Source organism: Myzus persicae, unplaced genomic scaffold (assembly GCF_001856785.1).
Source record: "Myzus persicae strain clone G006 unplaced genomic scaffold, MPER_G0061.0, whole genome shotgun sequence".
NCBI classification, from domain to species: domain Eukaryota; kingdom Metazoa; phylum Arthropoda; class Insecta; order Hemiptera; family Aphididae; genus Myzus; species Myzus persicae.
Window position 1 is genome coordinate 580093 of NW_019101568.1, and position 19700 is coordinate 599792.

Below are 19700 nucleotides of genomic sequence, written 5' to 3' on the forward strand. Positions count from 1 at the left end.
ACATTTTATTTGTTGGGTTACTGTTTTCGTTGGAATCCGAATAATATAAATATAAATCAATTAGGACGCGCGGGGTCAAACGTCATCATCGTATAATTATTAAATATAGTAGCTAGGTAGCACTACTAGTTATGTTAGATTTATAAAATATATATATATATATTATATTATATATAATAAACCAACGATATTACCTTCATGTATTTTATTTAATATTTTTTCTAACTCGAATTTTTAAGTCATCGATTTCAACCACGCCCCCTCGATGTATACGTACGTTTCGCACTACATTATACGAAAACCGGTAGCAAGAAAACAGGTACTTTATTACATTTTTTTTCCGCTCTCATCCATTATCATTATTCCTATTATTTTATATAATGTACTTAAGCGTACTATATAGTCACTGTCTATAGTAGGTACACAATTCCAGAGAAACAAAAAAAAAAATGTAAAAAAAACTCTATACGTGTCCGTCTTAATTCGCGTTCGTCCGTCGTCCGTGAAGAAAAAGGTGATGTACAGCTGTTGTCGCGGTATGTGACACTAACGCTTCCATTGTTCGGAAACCGCCACAGCTAATCAAGCCCGTCCGAATATATATTTTTATACTTCTTGGCGAATCGTTAGTTAATATTTCTCTGCTATTTTTATTTCGCCCCGCATTTATATATATGTACAGTGTACTGTATATACCTTTACCAGTTTAGCGTCCGCCGCACACAACCGGTCCGCGAAATGTATAATTCATTCCGTTCACGAATTCGGATAAAAACAATGCTCTTTTGTGTTTTGCAACAACATTAACATAATTCCCGAACGAGGAATATAATCATATAATAGGTATTAGGTACGTGTGCACGCAACGTCTTCTTTATTTTTATTTCGTTTTTACACAAAACCGTTTAATGCATTTTCCATTATATTTTGTTTATCCATAATTATTTTTAGAGAAAAAATATTTTTAAACGTTGCGAGTAATAACCATTCTGCGGAAAACGCGCGTGGATGTGGGACAGAGGAAACGACGACGACGACGACGACGACGACGCACAGGAAACGGCCGATTTCCTCCGCCGAGGACTAACTTCGCGCGCCCGAACATCCAGGTCGACATTTCCGACGTTTTGACGCGGACGTTTATTTGCCCTCGTGGTATACCTATGTAGGTTATAAAATACTCTTTAGAAAAGCAACCACCTTCGGGTGCAAGTGACGCAGAGGTCTATTCGGGGGTTAATTGTTGGCGCCAAAACACCGCCTACCAGGGACAAATTAGAGGATAATTACTGGCGGCATCGGCGGCCGAACATCGGTACAAGGTAATAATTACACATCGGAATAACAAAAAATATATATATATATACATATATATTTATAGGCGTACCTACAGCGATTAAAGACGCCAAGAAGTCCGAACGGAGAGTTCTTCGGCGGCGAACGTGGCTTCGGGATATTACATACATTTTTTTTTTGAAAACTCATCACACAAAACACACGTCGTAGGCGGCAACGGTAATATAGACGGTATGAATCACATATAGGTAAGTAGACATAACATATATAGTATATACATGTAACGTTAGTAATAATAATAATAATGATAATCGTTAATAATATGCATTTATATACACGCCGCAGTTCTATACACCGTTTATACGTTTTTAATTGATCGAAAAATACAGAACACGTGGCCGCAGAAGGCCGAAAACTCACCGCTAAGATCGGAATACAATACTGTACGAGCGGAAAGCAGTGCTTGTGGATACAAAAAATATCATGTATTCACGAGCCCTTCCTCCGATTTTCCATTGGCGCGCCATTCGGCGGGAGGAGGAAAAGCTCGCTTAAAGGCGAGAGCCTGCGCGAGTTCATTTGCACAGATGACCGTCGCGGCGGCGGCGTTTCCAGTGGAAACCGAAGTAGTAATTTTCCCCGAACGCCTGCCCGACCAAAAACGACGTGATAAACGGACAGACGATTTTCGCGATCCGCGCTATTATATAAGGGTATATACTTTATATTATATTTGTAGTATATTATATGTAAATTTATTTTATTCTTCTCGCCCCGTACGAATGTATAACGTGTGGTGACGAGCCCAAATTGAAGACACACACGCGTTTACAGATACGTGTATGGCAAAACGTATAAAAAACATCATCAAAACGCATTACATAATATAACGGACACACACATTAAAGTTTATATCGGCGATTTTACATCATTAATTATTATAATATAATAACATTTACGTTTTTTAATTACTTTGTTTATATCCATTTTAAATAATGTATTTTTTTCAAACACACTATAATAAATGACGTAGAACACATTTATTGGATAGAGGTACCTAATAATAACGCATTAAGTTAATTTTTTTTTTAATTTTACGGTGGCACGAGATCAGTGGTACAGAATTATTATATTTTCGCAATCCTCGTAAAGACATTTTTAGTTCAATAACGTAGTTATTTATGTAATTAATAGGAACAAACTAGTGCAAGGATCATATTTGTTCGTAATCAGTTATTATTTTAATATTAAAAGTGATAAATTTCATGAACGAACAGAGCTATAGTTTATTTTTATTATTATCATAACTATTCGTATTACCTATATATTATTATGATTTGTGTCGATTTGTTCTTATTTAATTAGCAATATAATACATTATAAAATTAAAGACAAATATAGTTTCCTAACCCGATTCACAAGGCGATATGCGCCGGCCCGAACACACACGCGCTTGGTTTTATCTTTTAGTATTTATGAACGATTATTTTTTTTAATTGTTATTTTTATAAATGTTCGTAATATGTGTGCTTCGTCTAATGTATTTTAAGTCAGGTATTTTTATAGAAATAGTTTAATATAAAATGGTTTTTACATTTTGTTTTGTTACCCATACGCAGCATGTCCTCCCGCACACGCTACAATGCTGCATAAGAAGACGATGATTTTTTTTCTTAGTACACATTATAATAATAAGAAGAAACACACCTGTTCGAATGATAAATCACGCTATCCGAGAGCGCGCGCGCGAGCTAGCTCTCTCGCGCGTTAATTACGTATGCACGCGGCCTCCGGGTACCTGGCATACCTATAACAAATATGTTTCGTTTTTGTTTTTCCCCGATATTAATTAGTAAACATCCCCCGAAGCTGCGTTTTTTGAGGAACGAAAAAATCCGTTGGAGATTTCTTCGACGGCGGTCACGTGAAAACACGTAAATTTATTACCCATATATACCTATTACGAATATCGGTTAGGCGTACCTCGCTATGCGTTATGTATAGGAAGGTACTACGCGAGCCGTTTTCGCGTTTTCTCCCGTCGGCGACACGACGATAATATAATTGCCGTTTTCCTATTCATCATCCGACCAGAACAAGACTACTACCAGCGCTAACGAAAAAAAAAATTAAATAGAATAAAACACCGGCACATAATAATAACCACCACCCGCCCTCGCACCAGCCCGGCGACACCGGCCATCTTGAATTCCAAATGAGGTCCGTCAAACGCGCGCACAACATACACATATTACATATACCTATATATATGTACAACACAACACACACGACAAACGCACACGCACGCGTACAATCGTCATTGTTCTCGGGACCAGACGATTCGGTTGAAAACGAAACGCTCGGTAGAGGCCGAATTTGAATCTCGCGAATAAAACAGGGGAAGAACGAAAAATTCGCACGGACGTGTGAGAAGTGAACAAAATACTAATACACCGATCAACGATACATACATGCTTTATATACCTACTATAATATATTAACGGCCGATCGAGCTCGAACGATATATTATTATAATATGCATCCGTTCTGATAATTATTATTATCGATATGCGAGAAACTCGGCCTTCACGCGAAACAGACGCCTACCTATGGCTAGATATGTATAATAGTATTATGTACCTATACTAGAGAATTCTGCAATAATAATACGCCGCATTCGCGCACGTTGTATACGCGTAATTATAATTAGTACGCGCAATAATTATTATTTTCGCGTGTATCCGTCATCAATGTACCTACCTATTATTATACATATACATATTATTTTAACAATATACAATATATACTAATAAAGTAACTATTGTGAGGTTAGAATAATAATTAGATTATTATGAATTTTACATAATAAGTAATATTTTAGGCCTGCACATTGCAGACCAAATTATAAATATTTTTGTAGGCATGAAAAGTACAAGCTATACGTCTACATTAGGTACATTTAATATTGAGTATGTTTAGTTTTTTTCTAAAGCTATTAAATAGTTTTTTGATTTTATTAATATTTGTTTGTAAATGATATATTATTCATTATATGGGTAATTGTTCTTAAATTTTAGATTTAAAAGAACATAATAAACATAATCAAACATAATAACAAATGTTATTTGTACACTGCACACTCGCGTACATGTGCTCGTTCACGCTACACAAACGTGTCATACATGATGCTTTTACAGACATACGAGTTATATTGGTATTAATATGTTGGTGTCTCAACAAACTCGAAAACGCAAATATAACATGTGTAGCTGGTAGTTTCTATTTAAAATCTATTAAAAAAGGTTCAGTATATTTTTAAGGAATATAGAAAATTAGTTCTGATTGTTGTGAGTTCATACGTTATAATTCTATATCATTCTATTTTATAGAGTTTTTAAAGTCATACACATCCTAATCCTAGTAATGACTGATGACACAGTAAGAACAGACGACCGCAATTATTCTGTAAAATGCGAAATTAATAAATATACACCACATAGTATAGTTGGCATTAAACGACGAGTGTGTATATCAACCAAAAATTGTGCCGTTTAGTAGTTTAGTTTTATACGATAGGTACCACACGATTACGTCAAAATATAGGTACACCCGTTTTGTGTATATTAGGTGTATAAAATATGGAAGAGCTGTCGAAGAGAGTGGCTGCTGCAGCAGCAATAATGACGGCACGAGATATAAGATGAAAATAGTATGATTTTCGGAGAAAAAAAAATTTAAAAACGCTACCGGAATATAAAATCAACGGGTATCCTAATCGCGGATAGCGCGGAATAGGTACTATATATATACAAATTTAATATGAATATACGTATACACGAGTACACAGAAACCAGATAATAAAACAAGACGAGATTTCGAGGCGATAACATTGTCTCTGACCCGGCAACCCGCTGCGGGGGGAAACTTGGTGGTCACCGAAAATATAAAAAAAAAACCAGTAATTCTCGTTATTCGGAGAGAGGAGACGACCATCCGCCGACGACTATACGACTAAGACGACGATAGCCGATATATTATACAGGTATATATTATTAATATAATATAATATAACATAATATATGTGTACATATACGTTATTACTTTTTTTAATTCTTCCCCACGCATGTCTATTAATTATACTCGGTTCTCTCGCACGGATTCGTTAATTATTCATGGTCCTTGGGACCGCGGTGGACGCAGACTCAGAGAAAAAAAATACCCAAAGCAAAGAAACCGACGACGACGCGAGTGGAACGTTATTTTTTATTTATACGACCGTTTATTTTTTCGATAATGTTGTAAATAAAAAAAATAAACTAAAATAAAACAAACAAACTAACAAACGGTTCGACGGCTCGCGCGCCAAGTTCAAGGGTAGAGAGGGGCGGGGGGCGCCGTAAAACGTCAAAAATCGCGCGTAGGACACCACGACGATAGCAGTAATAAAATAGTTATGCTTTTTATACAGCACGCGTTCGGGTGTACAAGTTTGAACGTGTGCGGTATGGGCCGATAAAATACACGTATATATTATACAATAAAGGTAATATAATTACAATATACGATATATAGATATGACTGTAGGTAAGTATGTGTGTATGCTCGAGTCAAAACGGGAAACGAATGTCATAAAAACCAAAAGTACTATAATATTATATAATATAACAGCCGTCCGCACACGGTCGAGAGTTGTTATTATTATTTATAATTACCCTCGGGACTATATTCATATATATTTTATTTTCGACCGGTACTATAATATATCGTACCTATTGCTTCGACTAAAATCGATTTGCACCGAAAAAACCGGAATGCGCTGCAAGAGCCCTAGCCGCGCGCCGACTGGTTCGATTGTCCAGAAACGATTTTTCCTATTGTAAGTTTTTAATTGCGTTTAATTAATTAAAAAACATTCGTGAGTCCAATTAATCATATTATTATATTATGTATTACTATAGTTTTAGTTGGTCCGCTGGCCGCTGCGCGTATATAGTAATTACCACGGTTTCGTTCCCGGAGCGATAAACAACACGACAGGCAAATAAAATATAATATTCGACATAAATAATTTCAAAGCCGTTTGGAACCCATATTTTTCCTTCATTAATTAACACGAGTTTTAATATATATACATAAACGTCCGTATACACACACAAACGAGTATATTTTATTATTATTATTTTTTTATAAATATTTATTTTTTTTTTTTAACACAGTAATTATACTTTATTACTCATTAGTCATTACCGAGAAACGTTTGTGTGCGCTTTTATTTATAAGGAATTAATAAAGATTAAAACGCGAGGCTCGTGTGTTGCGCAATTATTTTTATTGCATGACGTGGTTAGTACGTAGCGCCCGCGTATAGCTTCGAAATGGCCAAAACATGCACATTAATCCCGTTTCGAAAGTATAATTAATAATAATATATTATATACATGTACGATTTGTTTAACACAAAAATAAAATACCAAACATGTCATTGTCATAAGTCGGGTAAAATTTCGTTTATTCTAATATTTTGTTATATACCTATTATGTCACGTGCCCGAGAAATTTACATAAGCGCACCGTTCCCCCCGGTGCAGCGATCCACGTGCGAGCGGGCCCTAACGTCAATATGTGCATTATATAAGGTACCTGCGCCACGAAGCGCGGGGATAGACTTTGAATTTTCATCTCATTTGAATTTCTCGTGAAACTGGTTCGGCACGAGCGTCTCATCCGCGGGGAGACTATATTATAATATGCAAAGTAGCGGGAGACTATACCTAGCAGTATTACTAAACTGCTGTCTGTCGCAGCAGCAGGTAGAAAAATACAATAATAAAAAACAAACATATTGACCTAACATAATAATATAAAGTACGATGTTGAATACAAAATAATACATCATTATTAATTAATAATACCTACGCCGTAATATATGTACTTATGACTTAATTAAAAATAAAAACAAATAAAACATAAACTTCCGGCGCACACGAAATTTCTGATTTATCTGGCGACCTATACACCTCCGGCACGGTAAATTGCAGATAACGCGCGTAAATAATAATTATTGTGCGTGAGTGCTTAGATAAGTCGCGAGCACGTGGTGACACAAGCCTTTGTTTTCGCTCACTCGTAAGTACATAATATGCAGTTATGTACACTCAACACGCACCACATACCGTGGACTTTTAACCGATCGAAAATCGACTCGCCTAATTACCTATTGTACTTCTAAATAATACGCACGTATAAAAGCGCCGGCTGAACTTGCGTCTCAACGGTTAGTTCGCTGTTCGTATGGAATATTGGAATATATTATATAAGGTTATATATTATAATATATCTATAATATACGTATAGATTTTAGGTAGGTGTATGAAAAAATATACGAAGCATCAATAATAACAATAATATTAAAAATAAACAAACGCGGTTTAAAAATATATAATCTCCACGGAAACGGCCGAAATCAAAGTTTTATTAACAACCTAACTACCTACATTCTCAACAACAGAAAATACTCAAAAAAACCAACACTCGTTAAAGATATTATGATATTTGTCGAGTCCGCCTACAAGACTAAGGAATCGAGACCGAAAAACATTTGTAATAATAAAAAATCGGGTCGTTAAATACCTCTAAACATGTCGTTTGGACATCCAAAATGATAATTCTGCTATCCTCTGGGTAGAAAAATCATGCGGACACGCGCACACAAACACAATTGCTATAAGCCGAATTTTTTTTACTCGAAACTGCGAATGTCGCGGCGGTAACGAACTGAATTATCACGGACGGACGAACGCACACGACGACGATGAGACGGATTATCGAATAAATATTAATATAATTTACCGTCGGATTTACGGTAAAAAATATTCTAATACAAAAACACTGTTTAGAACCCGGAAAAAAAATATTTAAAAAACACAATGTATACGATAATAATTGATATTACACTTATTATATTAATATGCTATCTAAACATTATTATGTACAACGATCGAACGAAACGGAAATAATTTTTAAAAAATAATAATGCGTTCTTGTGTTGGAAATGGAAAAAAAATCACTCGACACTAACAGTACGTGAGGGCGCGCTCTGTGCCGGGAGACTGGTGCGCGACGCCGCGACGTGCCGGTGCGCTCGGTTCGGTTCCCCTGCAATGGGCACGGAGGGCGGAGTCCCGACCGGTCCCCACCCATTCGCGCGCTTGGTGGTGGGGATGTTTTGCATGCGGCACGTCAAACCGTCGCCGCCGTCGCGCGGGGCGGCTGCGACGGCGGGTCGGAGGGGAGGGAACTGCGGCGGCGGCCTCCGAAGGGTGACGACGGAGACGACGGTGGCCGATCAGGAAGTCGGGTAAGTGGTGCGGCGGGGGAGGGGTGAGTGCGCGCCTTGGAAGGGTGTGCGCGACCGAAAACCGAAAGTAATTATGATCGCAGAAATGCGTATAAAACGAAATGCGAAAAAATATTATGAGGAAAAAAATTCGGAAGGGAAGAAACGAAGAGAATAACGCGACCCCCGGAGGCGGATAAAAATATAATGAACAATAATAATATCGGATTCGCTAATCGTGCTCGAGGCGTCGTCGGCGGGTTTCTTTTACGCCTCTGACGACGGCTGAATGTAAATTAATATTATAATATTTACCTACCTAAAAAATTTCAAATATCGACTTCGTACACATTTACTACTAAATTAATATATTCTTATCATTATCTCGTCCGATCGCTGTGTGACAAATAATAGGTCACAACGTAACACAGAACTGGATGGCCTTTAATAAAAACAATTAGAAAATTATTTTGTAATGAATAATAATAATATTTTATTTAGGCTCTGTAAAATGACGCGCAACGGCCGCGAGCGTAGCCCGTTGTGCGCGCGTTCGGGCGGCGGACGACACTAGTTGACGGCGCGACCCAAAGATAGCACTGCCAGTTACACATGATCACCTTCTCCCTCACTCTTTCGCCGACAAACCGAAACACAATGTCATGATATTTTAACAATATTTTTTTTAATATTTTAGGTAGGCATCTTTCACCGTATTTAGCACGTACAAATAGCATCGCACAATTAAATACTACAAAAATAATTTTTCGAAAATCAATCAGCATTTTCAAAAACACAATTTATATTTTTTTTTCAACAATTATTATGTCGTCGCCTCGAGTTCAGATCATATTATTTTGTTTAGGTAAGACGCACATCAGAATCCAAAAATCGATTTATAGGTAGTGAATGATCACACACAATGAACGAATCCGAGACAGATTCGAAGAATTATCTCGGCGTTACTGCACGGCGATAAATAATAGGATAGGGCGGAAATGACTATTTGTACACTATATATAGAACACCTTGCACGAATCCCGCCCGAACGCATCTCTCGGTTATACTGCAACAAAAGAGTCATTGTCGATTTTAACGTCACTCGCTTCGGGACCTGAACGGTTTGGTCAAATAAAAATAATATCTTTTCATGGTACAATATGATTTTTAAGTAATACACAATAATAATAATAATAATAATGTATACACGTTGTTGAATGGTGAGAAAGAAATAAATACGTATACGAATGAAACCGTCGATAAGTCAACGTCACGTCAGTAGTATTAAAAAGGATTTCGTTCGTCAAAGAATTATTACACGATGCAGCAGCTCACACGTGTAGGTATACCGTCATCATATTATCGATCGTTTTGACCACACACACAGGTAAAAACCGAAATTTGACATTTCTTTGAAAATCACATTGTCAACCCACACACGTTCATTTCAAATCGTCGCCTACAACAATACACGGTACCACCGCCGAGGTTTTCAAATTTAACACTAAGCGGAATAACGATTCAATGATTTATCTGCCTATAATATATATGTATATATGCACGTGCACTGCCGGTATATTATAAATCACGCATACGATACGGTCCACATTGTCGACCTACGAAAAATGTTCGAACGCCCTAAAACCGTTGTTTGGACACGTTCTGTAAAAACATTATAATATAATACTTTCGAAACGACTGCAACAGTCAAAAAGTTTGCAGTTTGTCGCAGACATTATCGCAGTTAGTTAGTACTACGATTGCACAATAAATTTCAATGAACCACAAAAACCACGAATTAATTGCATGCAAAATAATATTGTGTATCTGTGACATAGGGACGTATGCACTGAGATGGAATTTGACTACCACATGCACAAGAGGCGAATCGCGTGTGTCTGCGTAAACAGTAAAAACATGTCATAGTATTATTATTAAATATAATATTATATGAGTAGATTATATAAATATATTATTGTTGTCAGTTCTCGGTTTACGGGCTGTTGACGAAATAGTCATATAAAATATATACACCAGCGCCACCGCCGCCCCGCGTTTGCGGTGTCCGGAAACCAAGTGCGACAGACTTTTACAAAGTGCGTAAAACCAACAAAATACAAACATATACACACATCGCACATCACACAAAACACCCTTTTCCGGCTCTCCGGGTTGTGTGTGTAAACGCACCGCCGCGGTTAAGTGCGTGTGTGAGTGAGTGTGTATTCGTACCGCGACGGCGTTTTTTCAATGGGATGACCGGCGGCCGGCAGCGACAGATGAATGGGAGTCCGCGGGGATTCGCGCCCCTGATGACGTCACCTGTGACTAGGTCAAGGGTTCGGCCGCCAAACGTACACACACGCGATCGCGCGCCCGCGCACACAGACATGCTTTTATTATTGTACACGGTAAACTCGCAAGTCGTCGTCGTGACGATATCCAAAGTCGTCGCCGTCGTTAAAAAGCCGTTAGTGAGATTATTGTTTTTGTTTCATCCATATTATTATGACGCACTTCCACCACAGTCCCCAGCGCTCGGAAAGACGAAACGCGGCAGTCATATATAATTTTCTTTTCCGTCGATAAAATAATATACAATATATATATATACATACATACATACACACATTAATTAAGCGACGGCCGGCCGTTATTAATATTGACCCGAGTCCAGCCATTATTTTTCATTTCCTAACCTAACACCGCACTTCCACGTCTCTCTTCGACCATCATCCCCACCGACACGCACACGCAAGCAAGCGCAAATACAACACACACTCGTCCTGAGACCGAGCTGCAGCAGTTTATACGATGGTTTATACTGCGCGGGGGTTATTCTTTTTTTTCCTTATTTTCTTTTTCTCTGTATTCCCACCCTCCTTTCCCCGCTTTGCCGGCCTTCGTCGTACCCCGTCCGGCTCTCTGCCGAGGTCTTCAACAATTAGATAAATTGGATGCTTACGTTTCGGGTCCCGGGCATATCTCAGAGTCGCCATTCGCCTCTCCCCCTCTCCGAGCACACCAGCACATACACATACCACGGGTTTTTCCATTAATTAAAAGCCTAAACCGAGTGGGGAAAAACTTACCTCCCCTCCACCGCCGTCGTCCCAAGTCCACCGTTCGTCATATATATACATGCGTATACATACATACGAATAACACACACTCATGCAAAGGCGGACGGCCGGGCGGTGGCGGCGGCGTTGCCAGAATGAACGCGCAAAAGCTCATTAAAGACCGCGTCGTTTGTCCGGCCGGCGCCTGGTGCCCCGGCGATTTAACCGCCCTCCCGCCCATCCACCCGTTGTCCATGCCGCCGCTAACACGCTCGCCCCGCAGCCCGCTTTCCCACCGATCACACGCTCTTCTGTATATAAGCGACGACGTGAGCACTGCGTGCATGAGAAGAGGAAGCACAGACGCGCGGTGGGTTTAATTGACCGCCCGTTGTTTTTGCCCGGACGCCCGCAGAAATTAAAAACGACCATATACCCGAGAAACTTGCAATGTTCGAGTGTTAGTGTGTGTGTGAGAGAAAACTGCCGCGCCGGTCAATGGTTTTTCCGGAATTTTCGCACCAACGCGCGCTTATAGGTCGTATATAAGTAACGACTTCGGTACGAACACGCACACATGTGTACATAAATACAGTCGTGCAGTTGTAGTATTGCTGTATTAGTGGTGTAGAATGTAGATGTATATATATAGCAACAGGAGCAGTAATTGTAGTAGTCGTAGTCGTAGAATAGCGTTGTGGCGGTGTGTCGTAGTAAATAGCGGAAAATCCTATCGTACAATGTTTCCTATTTGCACTACGCGTGTTTAGGGAGAAAAAAAATAAACCGTCTAGCCAATTTATACGTTCACACATATACGCGCACACGTAAGCTAGGAAAAACCCTCTTGCAGACACCAGACGCACGGTTCTAATATACTATACCTACCTAGGTGTATAGGTCTAGGAGCTCAGGAAAAATTATATAGTTATTTTATGATGTATCATGAATCTCGATCATTTTCGAGAACAATTGCTTTCAATTGACAAACTTTTAAAAACTATAATAAACATTTTTTTTTTTTTAAATCCACCAAAACATATGGAATTCGATACATGTTATTGCTATATTATTATGTACAATGTCATATGCGCACTTGAGGGCAATAACATCCGACGAGGGGAAGCGACAAAAGCCCCTCTTTATGTCCTGTTAAATAATGCCGCTTTTAAGTCATGAAATTATATAGACGGAAAATATGGAAATTTAATTAATTCATTCTTGACGGTAAACTGTTGCTGCGTTAATTGTGCTTGTAAAATCGCGAGCGAAATTTAATACTACTTGATACCCAAAGGGGGAAAAGTGTCGTACCGTTGGCAATTCGTGTTTATTACAGCAATTAAAAACCGATGTAAACAACAACGATGAAAAGTTTAATGTAATAAAAAAAATTAGTTTAGTATTTTTACACCGAATAATAATCATTAAAAAAAAACACTCCTAATGTCTTAAACGAGAAAAGTATTTTGCAAATGGGGGAGATTTTTTTTTTTAATGACCGTTGCGATTAATTAGTGGGATTTCATGTTCAACGATCGTGTAAAAAGGAATTAATTTCAGCCGACGAGGGGAGCTTTTTTTCTCCGAAATAAACATAATATATTTATAGGCATGAAAAAAAGATTATTAAAAAATGAGCCTTTAAACCGGACATTTTTTTGACCTTCGATTTGTAAATAAACAAATCCTTCAGAACCCTTCGTGGCCGTTTCGACAGAGCAAATGCCGGGAACAAGAAATCGGGTAATATATTTTTTCATTAAGCCCAATATTTTCGTAGGGTCGCATTCCTAAATATATTAAATATTATCGAGAAAGAACGTCTTGGGGGGAAAATCATCTCTACCACATTGCTTCGTCCTTCTTCGGTATAATTGAAGGACCCGAGCAATAAGGTCCAAAAGAAAATTGAAATGAGTTTATGGGGACTTTGTGTTGTTATTATTATTCAATATTGAGAAAAATTCCACTGCTGGCTGCTGGTCCATAACAAATAGCTTAAATCGATTGGAAACAAGTTATTACGTTTACGTTGTTTGAAATAAATTTTGATTTGAATACTTAAACTTAATTCCGACAATGAAATTATATTCTAACAAAGACGTCTTTGCCATTTCGTTAATATATATGGAAATAATGTGCTGGGCACTGAAAACCTGTTTTACCGTAACGTCCGTAACTATATTTTGCGTTTAAAATATTTTATAGGATAAGCGCACTAGTATAGATACAGCTAAACGGTGTGTTACATTGCATTTTTTTTTTGGTAAACTTACAAAACCGTAAACTTGAAAACGAATTAAAACAGACTTTACCTCGAGGCAATAAATAAAATAATATAAAACGGTTACGAGTCAACTTAATTTTTTTTTCTAAACTAAAAACGAACATAATTTTGTAACGTACGTGTAATATAATACGAATTATATTTATCAAAAATTAATAATAAGAAAATGAGCTGCACATCGTGGAAGCAAAACGCACATGGGAAACGATTTGTTAGCAAAATCATAATAATGTGAGCAAAGAAATGGGCAATAATTCTTTGGCCAGCTGCCGGACGCGTCAAAACGTAAGTGGGCACTTGACATCCGTCAGCAGTCGGCCACCAACTATCCTCCTTTGGTTTTCATTACCAGACACAATAAAACAGTGGCGGTGGGGGCGGCGGCAGCAGTGGAACAAATCGTTGCGATATAACATTTTTCCGAACAGATATGCCTAATGAAATATATAATGGACTAAACTAAAATACATATATAATCATATAATGATCGACTACTATACAGAAAGAAGAAGCGTCTAATTTTCATATTCCCACAAATGACGGTGGCAACGACTACAACACTATCGAAATGACAGCCCAAAGTGTCGGTTTTAATCACCTTCGTGGGGCCCCGACGGGGTTAATTGAACCGGAGAAGAAACACAAGACCCGCGTTGTCATTGAGGTTATAAATTGCACGCGACGCGAAATCAGATAGGTATTGATGAGGCGCCCACGCCAGTACCTAATGGCCCGATCAATCATATAATTAATTAAGCCCCTTTTGTCCGAGCAGCCGGAGAGAATGATAAAAAATAAATACGAAAGAAAGAAATAACAGAAGGACACACGCCGTCCTACTGTTAATTAAAAATCATTCCGATACCATTTATATACACGATTTTCGGTTCTCTTCAACTCCCTTACTCCCTATCTCACTCCAAATCGGCATCACTGCAGTCTCTCACAGCTCGATCGATGCAACCGTGCCGATATTTTTGCACCTTTATACACACAGACAGACATTACGTGTGGCTGGCGGTGCAATTAACACGGATGACATTAAAACGAAAAAAAAAATGCGGGCAAACGGGTTTCGGTGTTGGTAATAAAAAAACAAAGTGGAGAACGAAGAAATGCGCGAGCGCGTTTGTGTACACGAAGATATTTTGTCTGTGACTCATAAAAACCGGCGCGGGCTCAAAGACGCGAGGCGGTGGTGGTATTCGGAAAACGCGTCTAAAAAAATCCTCAAAAGACCTGTCAAGTGATAATAATTAAAAAAAAAATAATAATAATAAATTTACGTTAATGCAAAAACATGCCAGAGCATTCATCGTCGTGACGTTTTCTATTTACGCACACATGCATACAACCTGACGCACTCGATTGCACAAACCACTTAGCGTTGGTAAATTATTATTATTTTATTATTACATCTATATAGGTACGTGAGTACCACCATTATATATATCATATGCATTATAATACATATTAAAATATTAATACCAATAATAATAACAAACTTCTCGGCGAGTTTGGCCTAGTTATACTGCGACTGTGGACAACAAAACCCAGCCATATATATATATATTACTGTCTAATATAATAAAATAATATACGCACACGAGCTAAAGCGGCGCTTTTTATGTGCGGACGCGGCGGGCCGCAAATGCCGGACGGGAGCATATAAAGGAAGAACGAAAACGGTTTAATAATTCAACGGTCGTCTAATGGGGCGACGGCGAGGAGCGGGCGGCATTAATAAAATACGTACGTCTTGAAAATAGTAGCCGCGGATGTGACGGGTTCACGGGGAGGCGGCGGCGGCAGACGACTAGTGTGCGGAGAGCCGTGGTGAGGGGATGGTATGGTGAAGAGTGGTGGATGGTTAGCAGCGGCGCGACGGGGAAAAGTTTTAATGGAAATGGGCACCCATACATATACATTAGTCTGGATGCGGGAAACTGAAAGAACACGTAATAATGAAAAACGGGAACGGAGAAACTTAACATGTATGAAAAAGACAAAAAAAAGGGAGAAAAAAGAAGGAAAGGAGGTTGAGAGAACCTGTGCACGTGGCGGATAGAGCAGGGGTAAAGAAAAAAGGGAGATTTCCATAAGAATAAGTAGACGTCGGAAAAGGCATACCTTCTTGTTCGCGTATTATACTATACCTACATTATTATATATTTATATATATAATTTTTTTTTTTATTATTTCTTACATGAGGAGAACAGTTTCATAGGAAAAAAATCCCATGCATACAACACGCATACGAAATAAGACAAAAAAGAGCACAGCAAGAACGGTGGTGAGGGCGGCGCATGAAGTTCTCCGAAAAAACTCGGAAAAATCGACAGACGGGAGCCCTGCAAACACGGCTTTTGGCGATACGTTTTTATTTTTACAACGTTTGCACCGTATAAATAAATAAAACGGCCCAAGCGTAGAGTAAAACAAAAATATATGCATATATATATTTCCCATTGGACGCTAAAACGTGTAAAAATCTTGAAAAATTGATCACCGAAAAGGCTCAAAAGTATAAGGATAAGACGGATGCGATAGACCTATCCAAATAAACCTTATTTGATTTATCCTTTACTTCCCGATATAGGTAAAAAAAAATTTATTTTCTAACGGTTTTTGATTTCAAAGCAATTTCGTGCAGTTGATGACAACCTTATACAACCGTTCACGTGCAGCAATCGTTTATGCGCGCACACATCGCGAACTCTTCCACCTCTCCTCATCATCGTTCACTTTGGAACTTTTTCAACGGTCATCGCGTGTCTTATGAATAATGTGAAGAGAGGGCGACTGAAGTACACGGATTGCGTTGAATAATAACGAGTAAAGACGAGTCATTATATGCGATTATAATATTAAATATTGTGTGACTATATGACAAATGTAATAATATTTATATATAATTGGTACGCGTTCGATCAACGGATTTGAACGTATTCCAAAATAGTTTTAAATATCTGTATCCACATTGTTGTTCCGTGACGTAAACCAGGCAGTTTTATTATATTATAGGTAAGCTGGTGGATATACTGTGCATGACAGATAATATTTTGGCGGATAATGGAATGGGGGAAGACTGAAAATCAAGAAAAGCCGACGATTGTGGGTATTCGTATTTTATTGTTACCTGCTGCGGTGGCGACCGTATTATATTGTATTAAACCTACAAACGTCGTGTCAGACCTATATGAGATTTGAAGTTATTGAAACAAGTATTTCATGCATTTTACGCACGCTGCGGGGTTAAGACTTCACGGTGCCGTACAATGGGTTTGAAATAAGGTAATGGCGTCTACGAAATAGGCTATGTGAGCGAGAATAATATACAAGGGAAAACAAAGTATATATAATCCATAGGCCGAAATACATTATTTAAGATTTATCGGACAAGTAAAGAGAAAAAAATACGCACGGTCAAAGAGAAGTGTGGATCTGGCGGCGCGTCACACATAACCTTACATATATATTATATATAAAAGCGACGGCCGTCGCATTGTTGTCGTTTATGTACCTACCTGTGTCCGGTTAATTGAGAACAATACGAGCCTTTAAAAGACAGTTGACACGTCGCCGAATGAACACACACACAACGTCAACCCCAATGGGCGCCATTAATTTATTATTTTTGCCTATTTTTCAACTCGTCTCTCTCCCTCACTCTACGTCTCTCCGTCCGTCCGACAACCTTCACATTAGTATTATTGCACGTAAATGTACGCACACCGTACACACCCACTAAAAGATAATCTCATAATGTGCGGAGTCGGCGACCGCCGAGGACGTGGGCGTTGTCGTCGGTCAGTCGGGGTTGTATATATATATATAAATAAATATAATGTTGAAGCGATAATTAACAGTTGTTTCCTTTCTTTCTACACACATACATGGAAGTACACTCAAGGCGTTTATGTGTGTGTGTATAATAATATAACGTGTAGTCGTCGCTAATTTGAAATCAATGTATTTTTGCTCACGTATATAGAGTTTAAGTGTACCGCGGGAGGGGGAGGAGGTCGCACACGGAGAAATCTCGTTTTGATATAAAATAGGTATCCGTGAAAGCCGAGGCGCATACACGTGCAGCAGAGACCAGGATTTCCAAGTGCGAGGGAGCGAGTGAGAGACGGTAACTGTGCAGAGAAAGAGACAAAAAACGGTTTCTTGCATATAACTTACAAGCACCTTATATACATTCTAATTTTTATTATTATCATGTATATATATTTTTTTCTTTCTATTTAGATTCCACCTCCCTACCGCGGTCGTCTTCCGTTGTACTTTATGGTCCGGTTATAAAATAAAAGCATTAATGGAATACTTAATTTCGGTCACTCCGTTTGCGGTGGGCCGCCGACGGTCCGAACTGCAACGCCGCCCGCCCGCCGTCGCCTATATAGTGTAACGCGATAAACAACGACTGCCAGACATGGTGTCATACTGTCATAACGTACAAATTCTAGACATACACACAAACCGAACACGGCTGTTTTCGCGGTGAAAGACAGTGGGAGAGGGGGGCGTGAGGAGAACGGATTCTGAGTCATATACGCCCGACGCAAAAGTATTAAGTGAACCGAAGAGAGCATCGTACGGGATAGGTAACAATAATAGTGATAATAATGTTTATAATTTATACATCGACCCGATTGCGTACGACAACCGTTTAACGTTTTTAACGACGTTTCCATCGATATCAATGTACGTACCGACTACAACATCGTTTACGATGTGTGCGTTTGTACCGAGTAAACTAAAAAAAAACCAGCCTCGTCCGCACGATTTGTTCTTTTACGATTATCGCGGTAGCAGCTGTAGTATACAGAATATAGTAATAGTACAGGTAATATTGTTGTCGGTGACCATAGAACGCGTTAACAACAAATAACGAGAAACTCGCTGCCCAGGATTTGACTTTTTAAACGTGAATTCAAACAGACTCGTTAAAGTAAAATAATAATAATAATAATAATAAATAAATAAACGCGTCGGTGCTATATTTAAAAAGATTTTTGTGTTTTTTTGGTGACCGGGCTCGCGCGTTAATTAGCCGGGGACGTTTTCTTCTTAGCATGCCCGTTGTGTTGTTTAATGAACTCGCCGCGGCGGTCGGTTTTCTAATGAAATATGCGAATTAATTAAAAACCGTATAGGAGACAACGGGGCCAATATAATATATACATGTGCGCGCATGCAGGGGACAAGTGTGTCAAAGAAACGGTCATTAATTTGAATTAAAATAAAAAAAAATAAAAACCCGAAATAGCGTGGGCTCGACGACGTTTCATAAGTATAAATATATATATTTATTTATTTATTTAAATATCGCACACAGTGACTGTGCAGTGGAATTCAGTGTCGGGGCCCAACCCAAAGAGTGTTTTTTATGTATTTTTTTTTTTATTATTTATAAGGATTCGAGAAGTTTGAAGAAACGCCAAATGAGTTAATAAAATATAATTTACTCTTATTATTACGATTGTTGTTCGTGTATACACCACATATGAGATATTAATTTATTTAAATGTACATATATTTATGTGTGCGCTAAGAGATTATAATACATATGTATATATATTTTGTGTGTGTTTAATTGTTATTGCCGGACACACCAGAAATAAAACTGGTCTCGGGAAACGACCGAAACGATGATTTATTCGCATAATCTCTTTGTCGAGCAAGACGTCTCCTCTCACCCTCTCGTAT

At 38.4% G+C, this 19700-nt stretch overlaps 1 protein-coding gene across 5 annotated transcripts in view; it reads right to left on the reverse strand.

Moving 5' to 3' along the window:
- LOC111029624 (zinc finger homeobox protein 3) overlaps positions 1 to 19700 on the reverse strand; it is a 101916-nt gene that overhangs the window by 65842 nt on the left and 16374 nt on the right. For 2 of the 5 annotated variants that reach the window (XM_022308705.1, XM_022308706.1), the window contains exon 1: positions 7927 to 8208. The exons of 2 other annotated variants lie outside the window; for them this stretch is intronic. The gene's annotated coding sequence lies outside the window, so the exon portion shown is untranslated. Of the gene's footprint in view, positions 1 to 7926; positions 8210 to 19700 lie in introns of those variants that run through there. One more of the 5 variants, XM_022308702.1, reaches the window with a different exon arrangement.